This window comes from Lepidochelys kempii, chromosome 6 (assembly GCF_965140285.1).
Source record: "Lepidochelys kempii isolate rLepKem1 chromosome 6, rLepKem1.hap1, whole genome shotgun sequence".
NCBI classification, from domain to species: Eukaryota; Metazoa; Chordata; order Testudines; family Cheloniidae; genus Lepidochelys; species Lepidochelys kempii.
Window position 1 is genome coordinate 107,615,527 of NC_136385.1, and position 24,521 is coordinate 107,640,047.

Consider the following 24,521-nt stretch of genomic DNA (forward strand, 5'->3'; position numbering starts at 1 on the left):
AATTAATATTAGTGAGTAATCAACCTTGATTATCATACACATTGTGAAGAGAGTGGTCACTTTGGATGGGCTATTACCAGCAGGAGAGTGAGTTTGTGTGTGTGTGTGTGGGGGGGGGGGGGGGCGGAGGGTGAGAGAACCTGGATTTGTGCTGGAAATGGCCCAACTTGATGATCACTTTAGATAAGCTATTACCAGCAGGACAGTGGGGTGGGAGGGGGTATTGTTTCATGGTCTCTGTGTGTATATAATGTCTACTGCAGTTTCCACTGTATGCATCCGATGAAGTGAGCTGTAGCTCACGAAAGCTCATGCTCAAATAAATTGGTTAGTCTCTAAGGTGCTATAAGTACTCCTTCTCTTTCTGGTCCCCCATGTACTTAGCTTTCATATGGGACTTTTCAAACGTTTCCTGAGGAAGGGAGTTCTCATTATCATTTTATATATGGGGAAGTTGAGGCACAGAGCAGTGATGGGGCTACCCCAACATTACACTGCAGTGGCAGGGCTGGGATTAGAAGGCATCGAGGAAACCGATTTATCCTAGTCCATGGGATCTTGAATCTGATCCCAATCAAAATTTTTCAGCACTCTGTCCTGCGGGGAAAATCCATATGCAGTGCTCTCCAAAGCCAGTAAATCACTGCATGACATCTCCTTTACAGGCAATTCTGGCTGCAAGGGAGGGCTTTCTACTTCTGCGCTCCCCTGCACGTGTGGTCCATGTTCCATCCATAGACTAGTCCCATATGTGGAGTTAGGTCTGTGTATGTGTGCTGCTGTGACAAGGGGCCATATTTCAATCAGCAAATGCAGACCTCACTTCTTTGTTCTTCGCTTTCTTGAGTACAGTTGGAACATGAGCCTATCTGGCAAAAACTGACTCTGTGACACACACGTGTGAGTGTGTCGGGGGGGGGTTTAAATAATTGGTCTATAGGGATAGTCCAATACGAGGTGGATGATCTCATTCGAAAACAAACTCACCCTAATCATAGTCCCCCAATATTGAGTGGGAGACCCCCTTGCACAGTGGTAATGCTGCAAGGTGAGAATGGACAGTGAACTAGACATGAAGCTGCAATGCAAGAGGGCAGCAAATTTTGGTCTTTGTGTACAGAGGGATCATATCACAGAGCTGGGAACTAATAATACTTATATATATGAGCCTGATATGGCCACATCTCTTTGCAGGATGTGTGCCACATCCGGGCACAGCATTGCACCAAAGATACTGGGAAATTGGTGAAAATTCAAAAAAGGAGAAAAGTAACTGGGAAGCTGGAGGAATTTGATTTCTGAGGAGAGATGAAAAGAGCCAAATATACTTTGATTGAATGACTTAAAGGGCTGACCAAATGTAGTTTTAAAATAGTTTCGAGGGGAGTATCTGTATGAATGTAGCAGGCCGAAAATGCTCCTTTGGGGCTTTACCACCATCCCTTTTGGAAATCCCCTGGGGTGACACAAATGTGTTGTGCAAGCTTCAGAAATCCCTTTCTTGAACATGAAAACATGTCAGTGCCATCTCTCCACACTGCAGCTGAGATAAGAGAATTTATCATCTGCTTATCTCACAGCCACCCTACAGACTCATGGGAAGAGCTGTACTCTGTTACTATTGCAATGGCTCAAACTTCATAAGAACTCGTGTATTCTCTTTAAAATTGCCAATAATATGAACTCTGTGATACAATCAAGGTCATTTTCAGTATCCTAATGCCTTGAAACTGATGCTTGTGGGTATAGAAATCTGTTGGCCTGGTCACAGCAGTGCATAAAGTCAACTATTAGTATTACATGCAAGCTGGTCTTTGCATATGGACATATTTGCATTAGGGGACAATTAAATCATATCAGTTTAGACCAGGGACCTTCCTAAGGAGATAGCCTTTAAAGCTATCATGCCACTATGTTTTTTAAACATCAGGTTAATTGAGGACTGCTGTATACTTAATAGGGGGGGCCTCTGGGACAAGACTACAAGGACTCTTTGTTGTTCAGCAGTCCATTAGGCAGTAACTGCAGTGCTGAAATGGTCATATAAATCCCAGGAGATGCAATCATTAATGGGACACTAAGCTCCAATTAAGGACATGGCCCAAAAGACCAAGGTGAAAAACATGGTTCTTAGCACCTATCCCAGAGGATCTTTCTAATCCAGTTGCTTGATTTCAGCTTCAGAAACACACCTGCAAACAACAAAATCTTTACTCTGGAAAATCCTATTCCTTGTTGTCCAAAATGTAAATAGGAAAACAAATCACACCCAAGCTATTGAGGGGGTAAAAAACAACTTGTTCTCCTTTTAAATTAATTTTATCCTCTTCCAAAAACACCAACAAAAAACCTCCTGAGTGCCTTAGCGGCATTTCTCAGTTCCTTTCCACATATTTAAGAGTGAGCATTTCATATGCACATGTTGTCCACTCCCTCCAAACCTGAGATTAAGGTTGTATAATGCTAAATTATGCAGTGGAGAACTGCCATCATCCCACCTTTATGTTCTCAGGATGCAAAAGCCTTTTTACTATGAACCCCTTAATGTTATGACCCTATTCTTTCTATTCAGAGTTTCATGACTCAAAGGTTTACCCAATGCTGTTTAATACACTGAACTATTGTGATATTTGTTTTCTAAATCATCTAGCAGCTAAATAAATTATTTTTGGTTGTATAATGGCAAAAGTTCTGCTGTTCTCCATCAAGCTAAAATTAAATAGACGTCCCTGGAAGTTCTAGGAGCTTAACATCTCAGAAAACTGGGTGTTAAATGTCTCAAGCTGGGCACCCAAACTTTGTGGAGACTTTTGGAAATTCTAGCTTTTAACTTTGAAGAGACTGGGATTCTAGGAGATAAATTGGCAAATGATTTGCTACAGCATTTAAATATACTCTATTCTCCTTCTTTGCTTGTGATATAATACTTTCTATCATGCTCTCAGATATAACCTCACTGTCTCCCAACTACATAACCCTCAGGGCGGACAGTGAATTCCAGTGTGTCATATTAATATTATGTTTAGTGAGGAGGCACCAGAAAAAGAAAATTAATTTCACTCATTGACAAGTTTGTCAATTTACTGATATTGACTTTTTGATGCCTATAGTGCACATGGCAAAGTTCATATGCCATAAAATACATCATTATTATTAGTTCAAAATATATATTGGCTCTAAAAGAGGGCTGTTTAATTTTTGAATAAAATGACATTCCTTAAGTGTATAAAAATGCAAAATTATGTAAAATTATGTTTTCAACCAGTGAGTTATTCCTAAGCAGTAGAAGCTAGCAGGATGTTGGATCAATCTGAAAATGCAATTTCTTGTCTTGACAAAGTTAAATGGAAGAAAAGCTGGCTAAGCCACCCTTAACAAACTTGGCCTTGATCTTGCGATCGGATACATGTAGATGGACCCTTGTGTGAAGCTAGGACTCTGGCCCTGGGTCCACTAACATGGATCTGATTGCAGGATCAGGGCCCTTGAATAAAAATTTTTGCTCATAGCTAGTGTTAAACTCTCTGCAATCTTCATCTTTAATGCTGTGGTATTAAATAAACAAGCAGGCCACTGTTTAAAAAACACAGACTCATTCACACAGTGCCGACTCAAAATAGTGTTAGAGATGGGCCTAGAAATCTGTGTTGTGTTTTGTTTTGTTTTCAGGTTTTGCTGTGCCCTGCTTTATCAAAAATGCTGAAGTTTGTGGTTTGGCTAAAAGGTTCTGATTTTGGTCTTTCTTTACATAGCACACAGTGCAATAAAAGTCCACATTTGGATTCATTCCTTGAGTTTCTTGCTTTTTAAATGCAATACGCTCATATTCCCACCTGAGGTCATTAGCCACAAGGTAGGTTTAAAAAAAACAAACAAGCATTTACCTCCATCCTTCAATTGTGCAAAAAATCTCATCAAATCCTCATTACTGTTTAGGCTAATTATTTTGATATCTAGCATGTTACCTTGTTAAATAATTCTCAGTTCTACAGAATGTAATGTTGACTTGTTTACAACTTGCAGATAAAGCCCTTATACTGAGGGCAGCTTGTGATGCTTGGTAAGGAAAGCATATCTTTCTGATGAGGTTTAATCACTGTGAACTTTAACGTACAACACAGATAGCAGCAGCTGAATTATTTTCTTTGGAACCCTATTGTTTTAAAGTCAGTAATATGCACAGCCACATCTCGGACAGACAGTAATATATAGAAGAAGAGTCCATTAAAGAAGTGGATTCTAAATATCAAAGACTAAACAAGAAGTTTTTTCCAACATGAAATATTTAACTGAATTGATAAACATAGGCACATACAATTAGGTGCTGATTAGAGCTGTTCACAAAACAGAATTTTTATCCTGGAGTAAAAATGGGAGAGCGTCTCCTGCCGACAAAGTGCTGTCTACATCGGTACTTTTTGTCAGTATAATTTTTGTTGGTCGGGGTGTGTTTTTCACACCCCTGACCAACAAAAGTTTTATGGACAAAAGTGCAGTGTAGACATAGCCTTAGTTTTTCCATTTTACTTTTGGAGAAACTGAAATAGAGAGGTAAAGTGAATTGTGTAGAGAGTGTCAGCACTAGGATCAGAACTGGAGTTTCTGCTCTTGGTCCTTTGCTCAGGTGTTTCTTTTCCAAGCAAGCTGAAAGAATAAAACCCTAAATTTTAACCTCAGTAATGGTAAAATATTTTGTGTCTGATCTGTAAGGGTGTATTCCATCCAGGAAACCATTGCATCAATGTCTACAGGCATTGGATTGGGCCCCAAGTCAAGTTTTATTAACTATTTACCTCGGTTTCCCCATCTGGAAAATGGGGCTAATAACATCTACCTCTCAGGGTTATTGTGAGAATTAATTAGTTAAATATTTGCACAGAGCCTTGCATGTGTTAAACACTATATAAGCACTAAGTACTAGTATTCACTAGCTATGCATTCTTCAGTGATGTAAGCTCAGAATATGTAACACATTGGTTCAGAGTCTTTTCATATGGATGTCTACTAATCTGTCCTTAAATATTGTATGACAACCTTTTAGAGTGACAAAAGACTATATTTTGTGCTCCTTTTCTGCACTAACAACAAAATAAAATGAAAAGACTGAAATGTGGTGAAATTCTATGTTACCCCAGCCATAAATAAAAGTAGACTTTGGCCATAATGTCTAGATGATGCTTTAAAAATGTTAATTTTATTATCAAGATCTGTGCTCCATTGTGCTAAGTACTGTATTAACACAAGGGCATAGTCCTCATCCTGGACAGCTTTTCAGTCTCAGACCTCAATATACTGCAAGTGGCTCCTCAGAGATGGATCCATGTGCAGCCCCAATGAAGTTTGCACCAAGTAGCTTGCAGGATCGGGGCCTAAGGTGACTGACATAAGAAAGGGGAGGGGATGGAAAGGGATGCAATCAGATATAGACCACATATATATGCGCAATTGTTTGATAGTAATTATAAATATTGAAAGTTAGTGCTAGCTACCCCATTTGCCTTCCAGCTATTATTACATATTGCCATAAAATAAAGAAAAATCTGGTCATCTAGCCCACTCTGACGCAATGGCGTTGTGCAGTTATCAGGGAATGAAGGACTTCCTAAAAGCACATGTTCAATAGACGGTGCTTTGTCAGACGGTTTTTGTACTGTAGCAAGGATTTTTTTTTAAAAGGAGCATTAAATTAATTTTGTGCCAGTACATATTATATATGGACAAGGGATTAGATGAAATGATTAGAATAATAGCCTAAGAAAAGATCACATCTCCCTACTGTGCTAATGTATTTGACTACATATAGCAACCCTTTTAGGCCACTGTTCACAGTGAATTGTAACAACTTCCTGCAAAGATCTAAGTTCTGCATCTTTTGAATGGCAAATTATTAGAACTAGGTCAGGTCTAAGAAGAAATAACCATTTGAAAGCCACTTTTGGTAGTTCACATTAATAAAGCTCTGCAAGTAATATATATATTCCCTGGTTCTAATTACAAACCCACAACAAAGGCATAACACATCCTATTCCATTGCCTTATATTACAGGTAAACTAGCTCCTGGCCTTAGGAAGTCTCCCAGGGATTTTCTCAAAGGCTCTTCATTAATTCTACACTTTGAACTGAGCAAAGGAAAGTACAAAATCCCGAACTAAACCAGAACATTTCACAACGTTTACATAGCAATTTTCACATGTAAACCTCAAAGAATTTTTGCAAAGGAGGGTGGTAAGTATCATCGTGACAAGATAGGGCAACTGAGACAGAGATTAAGTGCCTGATTCAGCTCCCATTACAGTCCCACAGGAGTCTGTCTGTCCGTTGACTTCAATGGGAGTGGGATCAGGCAGTACAGGACTTGCCCCAGATTATAAAGCTGGCTAATGGCGCAGAGTCAGGACTAGCATGCAGGTCTCCTGGCTCAAAGGCCTGTTCCCTGACCACTGGACCACACTGGCTTCCTGGTATCTTTCACTTTTTAAATACCTTTCTATAGTACTGTTAATCCCCAAGGACCTGAAAGCAATGTGTAAACTATGGGACTAGTCCTGAGAGGCACTGTATATTGGCCTTGTTGGTTTTTAAAGCTCCTAAACATTTTAGGCTATGGCTACATTTTGACATCACCACCTTTTCCTTCTCCTACTGGGTATTGGTCCTTGGATGCCTCTAGCATTTAGAGATTGGGTTGCAACCTTTACGCTGCTCTGTATTACATTTTAGTTCAGAAGTGCTTTTGCTGTCATGAGCGTTGGGGAGTGGGCCTCATGTTTAACATCCATCTCAGCTCACCAAGGGATTTTTATTTCAGGGTTTATTATAGTGATCTCATTTATTACTTTCTCCGTTTCCCTCCCCCACCAAATACTTTCCCTTCTGTTTCTCCCGGATTGCCTTTATATGGATAAGTGTGGAGTGAGTTGTCACCCACTCTGCCTGAGCTGTACAATCTGAGTGCCTTGGTTGGGGCGTGCTTGATTAGGAAAAACTACAGTTTTCAAAGGAGCCTGAGAAAATGAGAGGCTCAACTCTCATTGCATTTCAATGGGCTCTGGGTACCTAACTCCCTTAGACACCTTTGAAAATCCAAGCCAACATTATTATTGGAGCCTTCAGAAGGTCAGTCTGTGTTATATGCAATTCATACGATTTGAAAGGCTGCCTACCATATTTTGGCTCCCAGCTACAAGAGTGTCTGCTGTAACTCATTGTCCTTTGTAAAATGCCAGTGCTGTTGGAAACTTGCAGTAGTTTCCTTGTTAGAGCTATGATGAAACACAGTGTAAATGCACTGAATTCTTTGCGGGTTATGTGGAATTCTATGACTAACCGATCCAACTAACCTTTTTATAAGATTGCCTATCTCTCTGGTATCTGATCAGTGGCAAAAGACTGAGCTGCGTATCTAAATAGTCAAATGTTTTTGTTTTAGACAAGGAGGGAATAGTCTTCTACTATACGTGAATGGAGAGAGCAGCTGTAGCAGCAAAACGGGTAGGAAATACTTGTATATTCACTTAGACTCTCCAGCCAAACGGAAGGGTCAAACTGTATTGAGGTACAGTAAATATATATACACCAAAAAAAAGATTTTTGTTTCAAAATAATCTTCATTACATGAGGATTATCATAATTGTCATTTCAATTATGACTTAGTCTAGTCTTTTAAAGGGGGTATAATAGCATTCACTGTCTGAGACTGAATTACTGTCATTATGTTAAAGGTGCACTTTATCACTTAGCTTTCCTCCTTCATAAATGCTTCTAGATGCACGCCATTTTTTCGCCATTACAAAATTTTAAAACATAACGTGACAAAGTTTTGTATTGAGACTCCTTGTCACTAAAACTGTTCAGAGCAAAGGAGTACAGAAGACAATCTACTATTGCTAATCCTGCTCTTTAGCAAAAGCAAGAGAAGATATTACGCAATTGCAAATCCCTATATTCCAGTGGAGGAGCGCACATTGTGGCCACCAAAAAGGTAATTTTGAAAAGATGTGCGCTATTATGTGATTGTTAGTAATTACAACAAGGTTTAAAAGAGGCAGAGATTGTAGTTACCAAACAATGTAAAATTATGTCAGGGAGAAATAGTTCTCCCACACAACAGCACAAATGAGGGAAGTGGTCATTCCAAACTAATGATGTGGGTAAAAATCTGGAACTCTTCTTGATAAAAATCAATGAGTGTTTGGATAACATTTTGTTCTATATTTTAAAGCATGTTATAAGCATTAGTTAATTAGACACCCAATACCTCTGGGAGGTCAATAGATGTTGGGTCCATTTTACTAATTGGAAAGTATAGGCACAGAGGGATCAATTCTGATACCTTTACACAGTATAGCACCTTACTCCAGAAGTCCCACTGACATCAGTGCGACTACACCCGGAGTAAGGTGCTATAAAACATGAATAAGGATATCAGAATCTGGCGCAGAGATATTGAGACCAATATTTTCAAAAGGGGCTAAAGTTTTCAGGTTCACAATTAGAGAATTTAAAGAGGTCTGGTTTTCAGAGGATGGGTCCTCAGTACTTTCTGAAAGGCAGGCCCCATTAAGGTATCTAGTGCTGGGCACCTAAAATACTGAGGCACTTAAAACCACTTTTGAAAATCTCATCCGAAGTGACTTGTCCAAAGGCAAAGCAGGGAATGGAACCTCTGAGTGCTGATTCTTAGTCTACTGCTCTAACCTTGACAGGATTATAGAGCCATTTTTTCAAAAGCTATTCCCTAGTGATTTTGAATATCTCAGTTTTTGAGTGGCCAACTTTGAGATAAGTTAAAACGCCAGATTTTGAGGCCGTAATGAGCACCTACCTCTGAAAATGAGGCCACCATAGGGTGCTTCAGCAACAAAAATGGCTACTCACTTCTGAAAATCAAAGCCTAGATTATCCCACTCCATTCAGAGATATTTTTATTCTTGTTTATTTCCTCTCCTCCTCCTCCTCCTCCTAAATCTCAATTACCACCATCAAGTTTTTTAAGCCTGAAAGATTAGTAAGAGGCCGCCTCATGCCAGCACCACTGCAGTTTGGCCAGGCAACCAGCAGCAACTCTGATCGTGTGTGTGTTGACTTCTTCCCTTGTTTGCACATAGAGAAGTCCTTAAGAACCTAAGGATGGGCTTAGATCTAGTTTAATCACTGATTCATGGACTGATGAGTAGATTCTGGGCTAGACAGATTTATTGCACAAAGATTTTGGAGATTCCCCTATTTCATTAATTTTTTTAATCAAAGGACCTAAATTAGAATATTGCAAGAATTAATGGGCGCTTTGAAATATTCGTCTCATAAAAAGAGTTTGTGGCATAATATGAAATGTTTCTCCAGTGATCTCTTTTTTTTTTTTAATGCTTCATAATGGGACCGTAAAAATGCCAACAGCCAAATCAATAGTTTCCCCTTACAGAAGGCTCTCAGAAAAAGACTACAGTGGGTGTTGGGCTCACAGGTAGTCAGTTCTGTCTGAATGCAATGAATGAAATAGAGAAATGATGTCATTGATTCGGCATTGTTTCCATCATTCCATGGTGTACCCCAGCACAACACATTTAACTCATCTAAACTTAAGCCAACTTTGCAAGGTGTGGAGTTAGTTCAGTTCAGACGAATATCTAAGGGTTGGGATGCTGAACTAATCTATCTGTACTCCCTGAAACTGAAAAAGTGGACTCATTTCACGAGAACAGACTTTCTCCTGTGTAATTTTTGACATTTTCAGTTCTGGGTAGAAATTCTGTAAACGCAATCTGTTTTGTGGTATTTGGGCATTTCTGGTGCTAGTCCTAGAAGTAATGGGGGATGAGAGAGAACCTTCAAACAACCTTCTCATTTCTCTGACAATTTTGAGGCTCCAAGAGAAGATTTTATTCAAGTTCCGTTATTAAAGGTCCAATGGTTCATGGGGATTCTTATTTAATCTAAATCAGTTCCACTATCCCCAGTCTGGAACTCTAACAGCTTTATTCAAGAATCTTGTTTTGGTGATGTAAGAATGGCCAAATCCTCTGTGTGTTTGCTTCTAACAAGTCGAATTCCACTTTAAGGGTGAAATCCTGCTCTTTTTTCTCAGTTCTTCTGTTCTTACTCAGGGAAAATACACATGGGTTCTTGACCCTAAATGTGGGCCTATGTGTAGTATGAAAATTATGGGAATGTGCGAGCACATCTGGTAATTGAAAAGATGAAAAAAGGTAATAATAAAATGCTCATTCTGAGGCAACAGTGATGAAGATAATGGATGATAGCTAAGCAAGCCATATGCACTTGGCTAACAGAATTAATCATGGACTGTACAATGCAAAACAAGAAAGAGAAGAACAATAAAACATTTAAAGACAAGAATGGATTTTAATTTTAGGAGGAGTATAAAACAATATGATAATGATGATAGCCAAGTTAGCCCTGTGCATGTATAATCCAAACAGGACACAAATTAAAGCTATAAATAATATTTAATTTGCAATACCAGTATAGTCTAAAAAGTAATATTGACTAAAAAAAATTATCAGAATGAATCAAATGAAGAACCCTACATGTCTGGAATATTCAGAAGGGTTGAGGCAAAGCTGAAAAAAATCTCTCTGACAGGAGGCAGGGGTGGGAAATTGGAATAGCATGTTGTGATTTCCCAACCTGTGTTTAACAAAGGAAACCTTTGAAAACACTTGCAGAGCCACTTAGCTGGATTGGAACTAATAAGGTAGGACTTAGACTTGTGATGAACGGCACAAAATTCTTGTAAAGTAGGTTTGTAAATACTCCATCTTGAAGACATTTTGCAGTATCATCTGCCATTAAGCTTCTAGCTATGGTACCTAAGGGATCATCTTTGCTGTCTCTCACTGTCATATTTATTTGCTTTGTTTTTATAGCCTTGTATTTTAAATATACAGTTGGTGTACATTGTGCCCAACACTAAAGCATTCACTTTGTCTGCTCTGGAATTTCATGCAGCTCCCCAAAGTTGTGAGCAGGCCAGGCTAGCAAATGGATGTATTTGTCCAACGGCATTAGGGCCTGGTTGGTTCACTGAGTTTTTTCTGACTATTTCTGTGGCTTTGAGGAAGCGGGGGCTGGAGACTTGGTTACTCTGACTCTTGAAGTTTAACATTACATATACTGTACTTAAGGACTGGTGAGATAGTCGGTTGTGCTGCTTTGGAGCCTGATGCTGTGAAATGCTACGCGCTCACAAGTCACATTAAAATCACTAGGAGTTCTGGGCGTTCAGCACATCACAAGACCGGGCCCTTTAACACAACAGCTTGAAACAAAACTTGAGAGGCCGTGTGTATATTGAAGGATAGGCTGATGCTAGCTTGATAGAGCAAACATTCCTGTGGGTTCTGTGTTGAATCAAAGTGGTGTGAATCTTGCCTTAGGCGAAGTTATCCAGTGAGTTTCAGAGTGACCTCTGTTCCCACTGTATCAAGGGCACTCTTCGGCCTTTATGGAGACTAACGAGTTCTACAGAGTAACTAGAGAATTCTCTGTTGGGAAGACAAAATGCTGAAAGCCTTTTTGTATTGGGTTGGCAAGGTTTGTTACATTGGCAATAAAAGGTGCAAAAGAAGTAATAATCACAAGTGAGTGACTATTAATTTGAACAATATTAGGTATGATTATGGCTATATTCTGAGCAGTCAGATGCATTTATAAAGGAGACTGAATGCATAAATGTAAGAACAAAGAAATCACAAAAAAGTGAAAGTGGAGAGTAATTACTGATTTGAATAAAAATAATAACAAAAAGTAATAACCCTAAATAATGGAGGGGGAAGATGACAGTCAAGTTAAATCAATGTGCTTGCATGACAGGGTAACACCATTTCAGATGTAAGAACAAGGAGGGAACACAAGTGCTTCTAAAAATATTGTTTTCTGTCTCTACAAACGGAATAATACTGTACTTAATACAATGGTGGAATATGACAGTACAAAAGGTACTTCTGTTCTGAGTGCTTTCTTTGCCTTAAAGCTTTGTCTAATCACACTGTGCACAAACATCGCCAAAAGCTACAGCTTAACAACCTGCATTTTGCAAGCATGAAGGGTCATAATAAAAATGTTATATATTGTTATCTTTTTTGGGGGGGTGGGGAGAACATTTAGCAAGGTTTACATTAAATAGTGGTAGTGTTTTTTTTTTAAATGGACAAGTTTGTTGTAGTTTATCTTTTAATTTGATATGGCCAACTTACTTTTGTATTCCTAACTATTTCCTTTGCTTGCAGTAGCATCTCCTGATCATGGTAAGGGCAAAGCAGATCAGCTGGAGATAGCTCATAGTTGAACTTGGGCAATAAGCCAGCCATGTTGCCAGCAGATGTTTCATGGTATGTGGGTCACTGGGAATATTATTAGCCATTTCCCCCCTTTTCAGCACAGTCGAAACTCTCAAGCTGACAATTTGATACTTGGAGCACAACTCTTCCACCCGAAAACTATTTGTTATAAAAATATACTTAATTGTTTGGTTCCCTTGGGATTGATGTAGCAGACTGAGTAAGCCACTGTTTTGTTGGAAAGGTGCACATCATATATTTTCCTCTAGCGTTCCCTTGCTAGCACACTGACCAGGATTGAAACCATGTTTATGCTTCTGTGAGAGAGGCTGATTTATATCAAACAAAGTGGTAACACATTTACATGGAACTGAAACCTTCACTTGAGATCTCATGATCACAGCCCATAATACTGGGGAAAGGACACCGTTTGGAACAAGTCATTTGTTCTACAAGAGCTATTGCAATTGTTTGCAAATGGGAGACAAGTGATGTGATGCCAGAATTTTAACCACCACCCCCTCCAAGAATTATCCACCTCAGTCAGAGATATGTGACATTCTCTGGGTAAGACGATTGCTTATACAACCACTAGTTGTGGTGGTTGGAAGACGCGAGAGAGGACCTCCCTGTGCAGCTGCTGCCTCAGGCTGTGATTCAGGAAGTGCTTAAGTCCATTCCTATATAAAGCCACTTCTGCACCCCTCCCTCTCCCGATGAGCTAAAAGCACAAGCTGCTTCAGCAAGCTGTAATAACTCATATCCTCTGTGGATCGGCACAGAGGCAAACCACACAGTTACCAGTGGGTTACTCAAGCAGTTTGTCCAGGAAGCACTGTGGCCGGAGGCATTAGGTACTGTCTTGGAGGCAACCTGTGTTCTTCTCAAATGGTACCCTACTTTTCCTCTATGCAAAGGGGGCTGTGCTGCAGTTTCCTTGTGCTGACTGAGTAGCTCAGCCATCTGGGTAAACCAAAAACTGCCCTTTCTGGAGTAAACAAAAGTCCAAGTCCTTTATCCAGTCTCTTCCCTGGTCACAGCCCTCCCTCAAGGATCTGTCGGTTTCTGCCCCCTGCTGGTCTCTTGGAGTTAGATGGGAGCTCCAGCCTGGAAGTCTTAAAGTCTGTCTACACTGCATTTTAAAACCTAGGGCAACAATTCTCAGAGCCTGGGTATACAGAATTGGGCTCACATTAAGGTGCTAAAAACAGCCATGTAGACATTGTGGCTCAGGGTCTGAAACCCACATCCTTCCTGGGCTTTAGAGCATCTATACTGCTGTGGGCCCTAAGATTCCCTGCTGCAGGATTTAAAATGCAGTGTAGATGTACTCTTCGACAAGAAAGCCACCATCGTTCTGATCAACAACTTTCCCTGTTTCTCTTCCACTAAGACTACTTCCTGTGCTCTGTCAAAGTCCACTGATTTCCCCTCTTGGAACCTGGCTCTCTCAAGCAAAAGCAACATCCCCTCTTTGGACTCCTTTATCCAGCCATCTGGCTCTCTTTTTAGGCCTCTTTCTAGGCCCTTTCTCTAGCTTCTTTAAAAGCTTTCCCAGGTTTTCTGAGGTCCTTGTCCTGAAGAGTCCCAGAGCTCTTATCCTTTTTCTTAGCCCCGCTGCCTCTCTCTGTTCTGATGGAATAGCTGCTTGTATACCCTGGCAGTCTTTCTCAGCATCCCTTGCTGAAAGGCCTTCCACGCCCATCAGTCTGGGGAACTTCACCTCCCAGAATTCCCCTGTTCTGGATTGAAACCTGGAACAGAGCCATGCTAGGTTAATGCCTCTCTTAAAGGATCAGAATATCCTGTTCAGCAAGTCACTTAACACCCCCACTCTGTTTCTTCATCTGTAAAATTCAGCAGCTGCAATTGTCCTACTTAAAAACTAATTAATGAACATAAGTACCAAGCAGCATTAGGGCCAGACAGAGCTTAGGATCTCCTGGCACCTAACATTATTCACTTTCCTCATCTAGTGTAGCATTTTGGAGAACCCACCTGTCTCTCCTCAACTCCCTCTCAAGTTTGATATTTATTTCAATAGAAGGGCTTTTCAAGTTGCAGCAAGTGATCTGCTATTTTGAAATTTTGTACAAATTGCTTTCCTTTTGCAACTGTTCCCCCATCTCTAGGACAGGTACACCGAGTCTAGCACCATCCTCCACAATTTTCATAGTGGATTTGCTCAGCTCTGCTTATAGCTCCCCATTTTCCCATTCACTAAGATAAGAAAAATAAATGAAAAAGATGAGGTTTAAAGTGGTAATGGTTACATGCAGGACAGGTGCCTGTGACTGGGGGAGGGGAAATAATTTCCATCTGATGGAGAGAGGACTATGCAATATGCACTGAAATACTCTTGTAAGGTAGGGAATCCTACCTTGAAGGCAATCTGACTTCTTGCAGGGTTTTTCACAGGCTCCTCCCTTGCACAGCATTATTCCGACTGCAGTTTTATCACCATAAACTGTTTAGACTGATACTGTGGGCATTTAGTTGAGAAACAGGCTTTAGTGTCAACAGTAGCATGATCCCGTATATCCTGTACCTTGAAATTGATGGGAGATGGCAGCAGGTTCAGCAGCATCATGCTATCAAAGCGCAGGGATCAGGCAAGCTTTCCCAACACTTACATGACTCAGCCCGAGGTGGTAACACTTATTAAGAGGACTGCGAAACACTCATGTGCAGGTTTCTGTGGTAACCATGGTGCTCTGTGTATAAAACTTGCCTTGGCAATAGAAAGAGTTGAAAATTAAACTCCCCTATTGCCATGAAAAAGAGAGAGAGAGAATTTACTTCCTTAAGAACTTTGGATAACACTCCATTACTTCTCCTTCCCACCTCACTTCTTCTCAGTGGATCCTTCTCCTAATGCCCCATACTTCCAAACAGGCGTAAAGCTGAATTATCAGCAGGCTCTGCCAAATTTAACATGTTCAGACCGAGACAGCACTTCCCTGACTGGGTCAAATTCTATTCTTTGTTTAACTCCAGGGAAATTCCATTTGACTTCAGAGTTTGATCCACTTTTTCTTACCAAAAAATGCCACTTTTTATTCTGTTGTGTTGCAGATCTAGCCATTTTCTGTTTGGGGAATGTGGAATCTATTTGGGTCATGGAAGATGGGGTGGGAGGAATACTCGGACATACCTGTTTCAGCACAATCTTGTTTCTTGGCCATGATAACATGAGAGAGATGATGTTGAACACTGGCTGCTCATGGTGCATTCCTTCCTGGTTGTTTTTCTTATTAAGTGGGAGTTGTGCTGAGTTACAGAAGCCTGGCCTACATCTAAAATTTAGGTCAACCTAGCTAAGTTGCTTAGGGTTATAGAAAATTTCCCACCCTGAGCACTGTAGTTAGGCCAGTCTAACTGCTGGTGTAGATGTGGGTAGGTAGATGGAAGGATTGTTCCATTGACCTAGATTCTGCCTCCGAGAGAGGCGGGTTACTTGCTTCAATGGAAATACCCCTTCTGTTAACGTAGGAAGTGTTACAACAGTGCTACAGCAGCCCAGCTGCCATGTTGTTGGTGTGCTGCTTTAGTGGTTGTAGTGTAGATGTACCCTCAGAGGACCCTGGATAAGGGGAAGGGAGAAAGAAGGGGCCTCTTCGCTTAAGGTGGTAGAGGGTGCTAGTGTAGGGATCAGCACTGCATATGAAGATGAAGGTTCTGGGTTGCATTTTATTTCTTCTGTTTGCTCATTTCTTCTCACCTCCACCTACTATCACAGTGAGAATTAATCTCAGGGAAGGTGATACAGGAGCAGGCAAGCTGCTCCCCGTTCTGCATAAAAAATAAAACCCAGAGATGAATGATCTGGAGATGTAGCATTTTTATCAGAGTTAAAGGTGTTTCTCCCCCCACCTCTTCCCCTTTTAGTGTGTGCGCAGGCTGTAAGAATAAAAATTTCAGATGTTATGGTGCTGTGTAGCCTCTCTGTGTATGTAGAAAAATTGGAGAATTAGGGGAGAGAATGAGCGAGTGGTGAAGCCTTGTATAAAAATGACAGATGCCCTGGTTTGAAAGGTGACAATTTACCTACTCAGTGAAATGGTTCTGTCAAGGCATCAGGAAATTTGGGGACTTGAATTCAGAAGGGATGCATTTGAAAATGCCGGCTGCCTTGAGCTCCTGAAGTAGCCTCTGAGCTCCAGAACTGACGTTTTGTAATTTTGCCTTATCTGCTTGGGTTTATCATGGTGGTAATAGGGATAATGACAGAGAGTCAGTCATTTCCACTTAGATGCCAGGTTTTAAGTAATAATAAGCTCACAGCAGGTTCGATTTGGTCTGCGCTGAGAGTACCTGGGGTTATTTTCCCTTTGCTTTCTTATGGTAAATTATCTCAGCCCACCAGGGCCAAGCTGATTTTCTAGCTGTAAAAACAGAGGAGACGAGCATGCAGCACGGCACTGCACACTTAGCTGCTTCCCCCTTTGTTGTTTCCTATATGATATTTAGGAAGAGAAAATTCCCTAAACTGCCCATTGCAGTTGGAAGCCAGGTCATAACAAAAAATGTAAACTCATAGTGGACTATCTCCCCCATACCCTTACCCCACACAGCCCTCCTCTGTAGTGCAGTCCCTAATGGGGACATTTAAAACCAGTGCTTATGATAATGCCCTTGTTCCCATGGACACCACGGCACTGCAGAACCAAGATTAATGGAGGACCATTGAGACCGGTCCTAAAAGATTGTCCCTCTTGTGTATTATGGTCTGTCATGCTGCATCCATTAGCAGAGGAGCAGAGGGGTCCTCATCGTGTTGGTATCTCTGGGACCAAATCGAGCTACTGCAAGATGGCATTTCCATAGCACATCAACAGATCATTTCACCACTGCTTAAGGCATCGTAAATTGGACTTATAGCTCAGCTGTTGGCATAAATAAGTCCCTTTGATAATTAGTGGAAGACGTTATGACACTCCAGGGTACAGGAGGGGACATTGGTACTGTCATTTTTTTCTCCAGCCCTGGCACCCTGGTGCCTCTGATCTTTCTGAAGATTCAGGGCACGCGCTCTTCATTACGGTTTGGGCACCAGGGACTTGTTTTTTTTGCAAGATTAATGAGCGCCACGGAAATTCTCCAGCGCATCTCGATAATTAAGTCTTTGTTTATCAAAAAACAAGTTATATTAGGAGCAGAAAATTCGCAGTAATTATTCATAATTCTAACAATTCAAGTATAGCTACCTCATTTGCCTGGGTAATTCTGCTTTTTAATTTCTTGCATACATTTGCATATTAATTTTGCCCGTCGGCTGCAGCAGGCTTTGACAGTTTGTTACTATGTGATGGTTTTCGCAGGGGTGCGACTCAGTTGGGTGGCATTTCGACTGGGTGCAATGATAAATTATGAATTTTCTAATTTGCTGCATAATGAAGTAACCCTTTCCAACCCAATTAAAAATAAAAAAGCACAGACAGTATCTTTTAAAAAATATTTCCCAGGTATTTCATCTCTCCTTTTGTTGTTGTTGTTCTGAAGGCTGCTGCTGCTTTTTTTTTTTTTTTTTTTTTTTACTTAAAAAGCAGATGACTGCATTTGCAGCCTTTCAGAATGACTGTGCCTTTCCATACATCAAACATGATTCATGATTCATGTATCCCCAGACTGTATGCATGCTTTAAATTGGCCACTCCTCAACCCGCAGGGCAATCAGGGATGATAGGAAAGAAGTCCACGCTTCTTTTCTGAAGTCCAATTTGGGCTGGAGTGATCTGTGTCTGTCTGTGTGTCAGGGAACAGAGATTTCAAATGAGGGAAATAAATGCTGTGTATTTCTATTACATACTTACTCAAGAGGCTATGCTCGTATAAATTAACTGCTGAACTATAGTGTGGGCTCCTTCCTCATTTCTTAAAATGGTTATTGAAATAAAAGATATATATTTATTACCTCAGCATTGTAAAAAAGAAAACAATCTGTAGTGTCTTAATTTGTGGGTGAGAGGTAAGAGATTTTAGTTCACTGTTGGTAAGTGCATCAGTACATTTGGTAATTTTATGCCCCTAATGCGGTACTTAGAAAAACACAAGTATTGCTGGGTAGAATTTGTGGTGTTTCATTATACAACTGGAGACATGCAAAACGGTTTAGAAATACCATAGGCCTGATGCCATCCCGACTTTAAAGAATGTGAAATAACCCAGCCAATCTGTTTAGCATGATGCAAATACTGTAATTATACAATTATGCTGTATTTTTAATGTAAAGATTCCTATATATTTTGCTGTTCTTTTAAAATTCTACATTATGAAGGGATGAAGCTGTCATTGTATCAGAGGCTATACCACAACCATACAGCAACAGATCACAGAAGATTTTGACACTAATACACCACAACCAAAAGTAGAGAGCACACATCACTAATGCAAAATAACCACAAAAGTGCAGATCACATTGCATTAATTCAGTACATTCACGCAGCACATAACCATAATGCAATACAAGCATAGAGTCGTCTGTGCTCTTACAGCACAGCCTGGCAACACGTCACACAAGAAACTGACACCACATTGCACTAATATAATAAACAGCACAGCTACTCAAGCGCAATTTAGACAACATTACTATAATACACAGCACACAATATAAATCCAGCACAACCTCTCAACACAGAGTGCACAATGATATAACATTAGCATACCAGCTGAAACCAGACAACATTAATGTAACACATCCCTACACTACAGCGCAAACGACAATAATAATGAACAACTCTACAGCACAGTCACAAAAATATGCCAAAGTAGTGCACAATACATTTATACAACACTGTATCCTGCCCAGTGTTCTCACAGTACATTTCATAGCTGTACAGAACAAAGACTACAATGTTAATACAACTTACCATGATCACACAAAATTAATACAGCCCAAACACCTACAATAAAGCTAACACAGCAAAATGCAGACCATCACACAGAGTGCACACCCTTTCTATGCAATGCAGGCCAACAGTACACAATGGTGGTAATGAGTGAATAAGTGCACAAAATCAGCATCATACAACCGCAATGTGTTGAGTGGTACGACAGCAAAATCACACATGTTGCCACAACAGTTCACTAAAAGGAATAAATTGCAACACAAATGTGAGCACACAGTGTTGATATGTACAATTTACTAGAACTGGTCAAAAATGTTCCAGTGGATCCTTTTTCCATTGGAAAATGCTGTTTTATCAAAATCTAAACCTTCCATGTGTCAATTTCAATGAACCTTTGTGTGTTAAAAAAACCAAAATGAATAAAATTGAATGGAACATTTTGATATTATATAGCGAAATTATTTTTGTTTAGACATATATTTTATATTATAAAGAAATTAAAAAGTCAGCATTGCAAGAAAACTTAGATTTTATTGAAACAAAGCATTTTAATAGACCTGAAATATTTTTTTTGCAGAAAATTTCAAAATTTTGGGTTTTTTTCCCTGATTTGGAATATTTTTTTTAAATGTTGGAGTTTCCCATGGCACAGAAGTTCCAATTTCTGACAAGATCTTCTAATTACATTGCAAAAGGCCAGACACACTAATTCAGCACAACCCATGCTACAGCACCAGCAAAAATAATAAAGTACATCAACACAGCAAAGAATGCATGGTACTAATACAGCCCATCACAGCCTGCCCATTGCTAACACCACTCAGAGCTCGGAACGGTAAACTACAGACTTATGCAGCAGAGCACTACTACGTAAGAGTTGTACTCCATAATATAGCTATGCCAATATTCACAGCAGAAAATGTAACAATATTCATAAGGTAAAAATGTAATAGTGAGTATAGCTTACCAAACATAGTAATGATACACAGACGTGCATATCCAGCATAGATAGCCCAGCCGCACTTCAGTGGGGAAACACGAATATTGAGGGGTGCTGCAGCGTGGCGCACACCACATTAATCTATAATGGTTCCATGTTGCACACAGTATACAATCCCACCACACTGAAGAGCTGATGCCAAAGTGCATGAGGTGTACAGCAATAATGCTGCACCACTGGGTGCCATACGCAGAAGCCTTCAGAGACATGACAATCACACTATACAAACTAGACACTTGGTGAAACAAGATAACAACCATATAAAGTAAGGTGAATGAGCACCAAATGCATGCTAATAATGTGAGCTTGAGACCGAAAACATCACTATAACCTGGTAAAGAGCACGCTTAGTTCAGGACATTAATATTAATTTAAGCTGATGCATGTTAGGGTTTTCTTTAGAGCCCATCACGGTAGAATCTAAAGTGCTGCTCAGGTACCATAGGTGTGCATAGCAAGGTACCCTACCAGATTTCAGTGAGTTGTCTCTATTTCCCTGGTTTTACAAAGATCTGCTATTTATTATTCAAATGAATATAACACTAAACAAAGGAGAACTCATCCCAATCCATGGACAAGCTCTTAAAAACACATCTCATATGATAAACAGACTCCAGCAATTACCCACAGGAAAACTATCTCAGCAGCCCCAAGACTAAACCCAAATTTAATAGACTCCACTAACAAAATCACCACCACAGTCCCTACCTCACCCATTGTCCTGCGGGCTAGAGAGAAGATGTGCCTTGCAGCAAGCTTTAAAAATTGTTATGCACCAAAGGAGGAAGTGAATTTCAAAGGTACAAGGCCCAAATTGAGGAACCCCTGCCATAGCCCTTTCTTTTTTATATTAATGGGGCTCTAGCTGAGGGGACTGCAGGCTGCAACAGTGCCAGCATCACATTGGGGAAAGGGGGGGTGGGTCTTTGTCTTTGCTGCAAGGTTAACTTGAGTTATAACTCAGTTGTTGTCCCTAACTTGGACCCTGACCACCCTTAATTTGGGTGTGGTGGTACATTTAACTCAAGTTGGCTGGCTCCTCAGAAGTATAGGCTAATGCTCAAGTGAGCACAATTTGTTAGCTGCTAACGTTACTGCTCTGTGGTGTGGGTGCAGACTAGTCCTTCAATGCCTTCCCATAATTTCTCTCATGTATGCCAAAAAGACAGACCGGTTTTCCCAGGATTCACTGGGAAAGAATTCATAGAGAGGCTCATCTTAATCCATCTCAAAGAACCATGAGCTGTACCCTGTGAATTCTTAGCGCCAAACATGAGTGAATACAGTCCCAGTGTGGAGGCAGCAGCTCGAATGTTATTTTGTAGCATGGTCACACTCTCACTTGCACTATACTAACTCAAGAGAAATAACTCGAGTGTAGATAACCTGAGTTAACTCTGCAGTGAAGACATGCCCTGTGAAGCACTAGTCGCATGTCATCTAGGATCAAACCAGCAGACAGGGTGGCGCTTTTCCCCACCCCCATCTATGGATAACCAAGAAGTTGCAAAAATTTCTTTCAGGTGAGGCCCTTACACCTAGTCCTTTGTCACCTTGAGGTTAGATTGCTACAACAGTCTTTACATGGAGTTATTTCAACATTTGACTCGGTGCTTCCTTGTTTGGAAAAGCCTTTCACCCACCTAATTCCCTGCCTCTCTGTCTGTACTACAGCTAGGCAAAATTTTCTGTCCAAAACATTTTTGGCAAAATATGCAGATTCAATGACACTTTGTGACTTCTTGTCAGTTTTCAGCTAATTGTTTCAGCTGGAAAAAACCAAAACAAATAAAAATGAAAAACCAAAACAACTCTGAAAATGCTGAAACATTTCATTTTGATACTTTTGAAACAAAATGTTCTGATTTTTGGGGGGCCCAGATGACTTTGTTTATAAATTTCCTTCAATTTTATTTTTTTTAATAGAAAAATCACTAACCCCCCACCCCAGGATTGAAATCAGACAAACATTTTGGGGGGGTCAAAATAAACATAGCCCCAAACTATTTTTTCAACTTTTTGATTTACCAAAATCTTGAAAAATTTAATTTTCTGGTTGACCTAAAATATTTTTTTCCTAATTTTGTGGAAATGCCAGAGAACCAAATAATAATAATAATAATAATAAAAAAATCTGCTATTTGAAGAGCTCTAAACTTGATTGCTATAGCAGCTTCTCTGCTCTGTGAATCAATGTGTGTGTTTCAAAGAAGCTAAGTACATCATATTCCATTCATTTGAGAGAAAACTGTAACTTCTTTTGTCATTTGTCTGTTACCTCAATGTGTCTGTGTTTTACCTTCTATAAGAACTACATTTTAAAGTTTCATACTGGAGTCAAAACAAATAAGCTCTAGAGATGCAGTTGAAAAAAAAGCTGGCAAGAGCTTGTGTGTGCGTAAACTGAGGCATAGCATTGAAATGACTTGCCCAAGGTTGCCCAGAAAGACTGTGACAGAGCCAGGATTAGACCACAGGTCTCCTAACTCTTTCTTTCCTCCTCTAACCACAGTATGCTTGGCTTGGTTCTTAACCACAAGACCATATTTCTCCTCCGGAGGGTGGGCAGTCAGTAATTATTTTCTGGCCATTCAGTAATTCACTGAAGGGGCTAGAAGGATTGACTTGCTCACCTATCAGAGTGAGCAATGGTGAGGTTTCTGATATTTTCAAATCAAGCTTTTTCCCTGTAAAAATTGCCTAGGTACATCTTAAAAATTAAAATAAATCTTTCTTTAAAGGAAAGAATCCATTTCTTGTCTAGGGAGAGGGAGATCTGCCATAACAGTCCAGGGATCTGCATGTAAGACTTCAAATAAGACATAGTCACAAGTTCTTCTCCTGACTCTCTATGGGTAAGTTCCTTAGAAGGCTTAGTCCTTGAGATGCTGAGTGCCTCCTGCCAAATGCTGAGCATCTTTGATGTCCATTGATTTCAATTAGAGGTGAAGTTTCCATGCAAGAGGAGCCTACCATCTTGCCCATGTGGGCATTTCACCTTCTGCCTCAGTTTAGACATCAGTAAAAGGGGGGAAATACTCACCTTTCAGGGCTGTGGGAAGGGTTAGTTAAGCAACCCCGACGAGATAATTTGTGACACAAATGAAATTTTTTGCGGTCAAAATTTTTGGGGGGTTGCTGAAAAACCAAGAATTCTTTTTTATGAAAAGAGATTTTTTTCACAAAAAAATCCATTCAGTTAAAAAAGCCATTTTCCCATCAAAAAACATTTTGATAGAAAATTTTCCACCAGCTCTATTAACTAGAGTGTGTGTTTGTAAAGCAATTTCAATATGACAAGCAATGCATACATATTAATTATTATTAATAAAAGTATCAATCCTATGAGATCATTTCAAAATGATCAGGTGAAAAATATATGAGATGGTAAGAAGTTCAGAACTTAAAACTACAAATATGCAAAGAAATATTTATTATTTAACATGGACAGTTATTTTTCACTATTTAATATTAGAGCTGCAGATTTTACATCTCAAATCTAGAATTTCTTTAGAGCTTTGGCAGTATATTGATAAAAATGGTCACTTCTACATGTTATGAAAGAGATTGTGCTGGGTTTTATAGGAAATAAGGCAGTGCATGTTATCTGTGATGTTTTTCACTTTTTGACTAGCTCTGTTTCCATAAGGAAAAAAGATGCTCTGTTTTCCTTATATTTGATAAAGACAAACTGCATTTAATTTTCTGTAATGATCTGCAAAGACTGGCAACACACAGTAAAGTTTGTCAAAAGGATAATATGTGTTGACTTAACCCCCCTGTTAACAGGCTCAAGCCAGTTAATATGTTTGTGACACGGATGAAAATAATCATTTTATGCTGTTTAGGGGATCCATGAATAAAATATAGGGTACACAGTTAAAGGAATCAAGGAGAGGGACTGGGAAAAAAATCAAATCTGGTGTTTAAATAATTTCAGACTGAAAGCAAAGGGATTTGACTGCAGCTCCCCACTTCCCCAGCCATATTTGTATATTGTGGTTCAAAGTTTAAGATTCAGATAACACTCAGTATTCAAATTTGTCTTAAGCCATATGTGCAGGTGAGAAATTACAACATTTTGCACTAGTTAACATTCATTTTATTTGAAACTTCAAAAGCAGAACGGGCCTGCTAACATTCTGATCTTCACTTTACTCTTTAATAATATTACTTGAGATATTTTGAGTGGAGCTGATTTTAAAGTAAAGGTAGTTAACCAGATTTCAGACACCTTCCGAAACTAAACAAAACTTGTCACCCTCATGCCAAAGTCAGTCATGGTTAGGTTCTTTTTGCGGCATCCAGAGATCTTGTGTGTAGGAACAACATTCATTTTTATTACACTGGTAATTAGAACGCAATACAAATAA

The 24,521-nt window shown here is 39.8% G+C and overlaps 1 protein-coding gene across 1 annotated transcript in view; it reads left to right on the forward strand.

Moving 5' to 3' along the window:
• VRK1 (VRK serine/threonine kinase 1) overlaps positions 1-24,521 on the forward strand; it is a 119,063-nt gene that overhangs the window by 91,445 nt on the left and 3,097 nt on the right. The gene's annotated exons all lie outside the window — the stretch shown is intronic.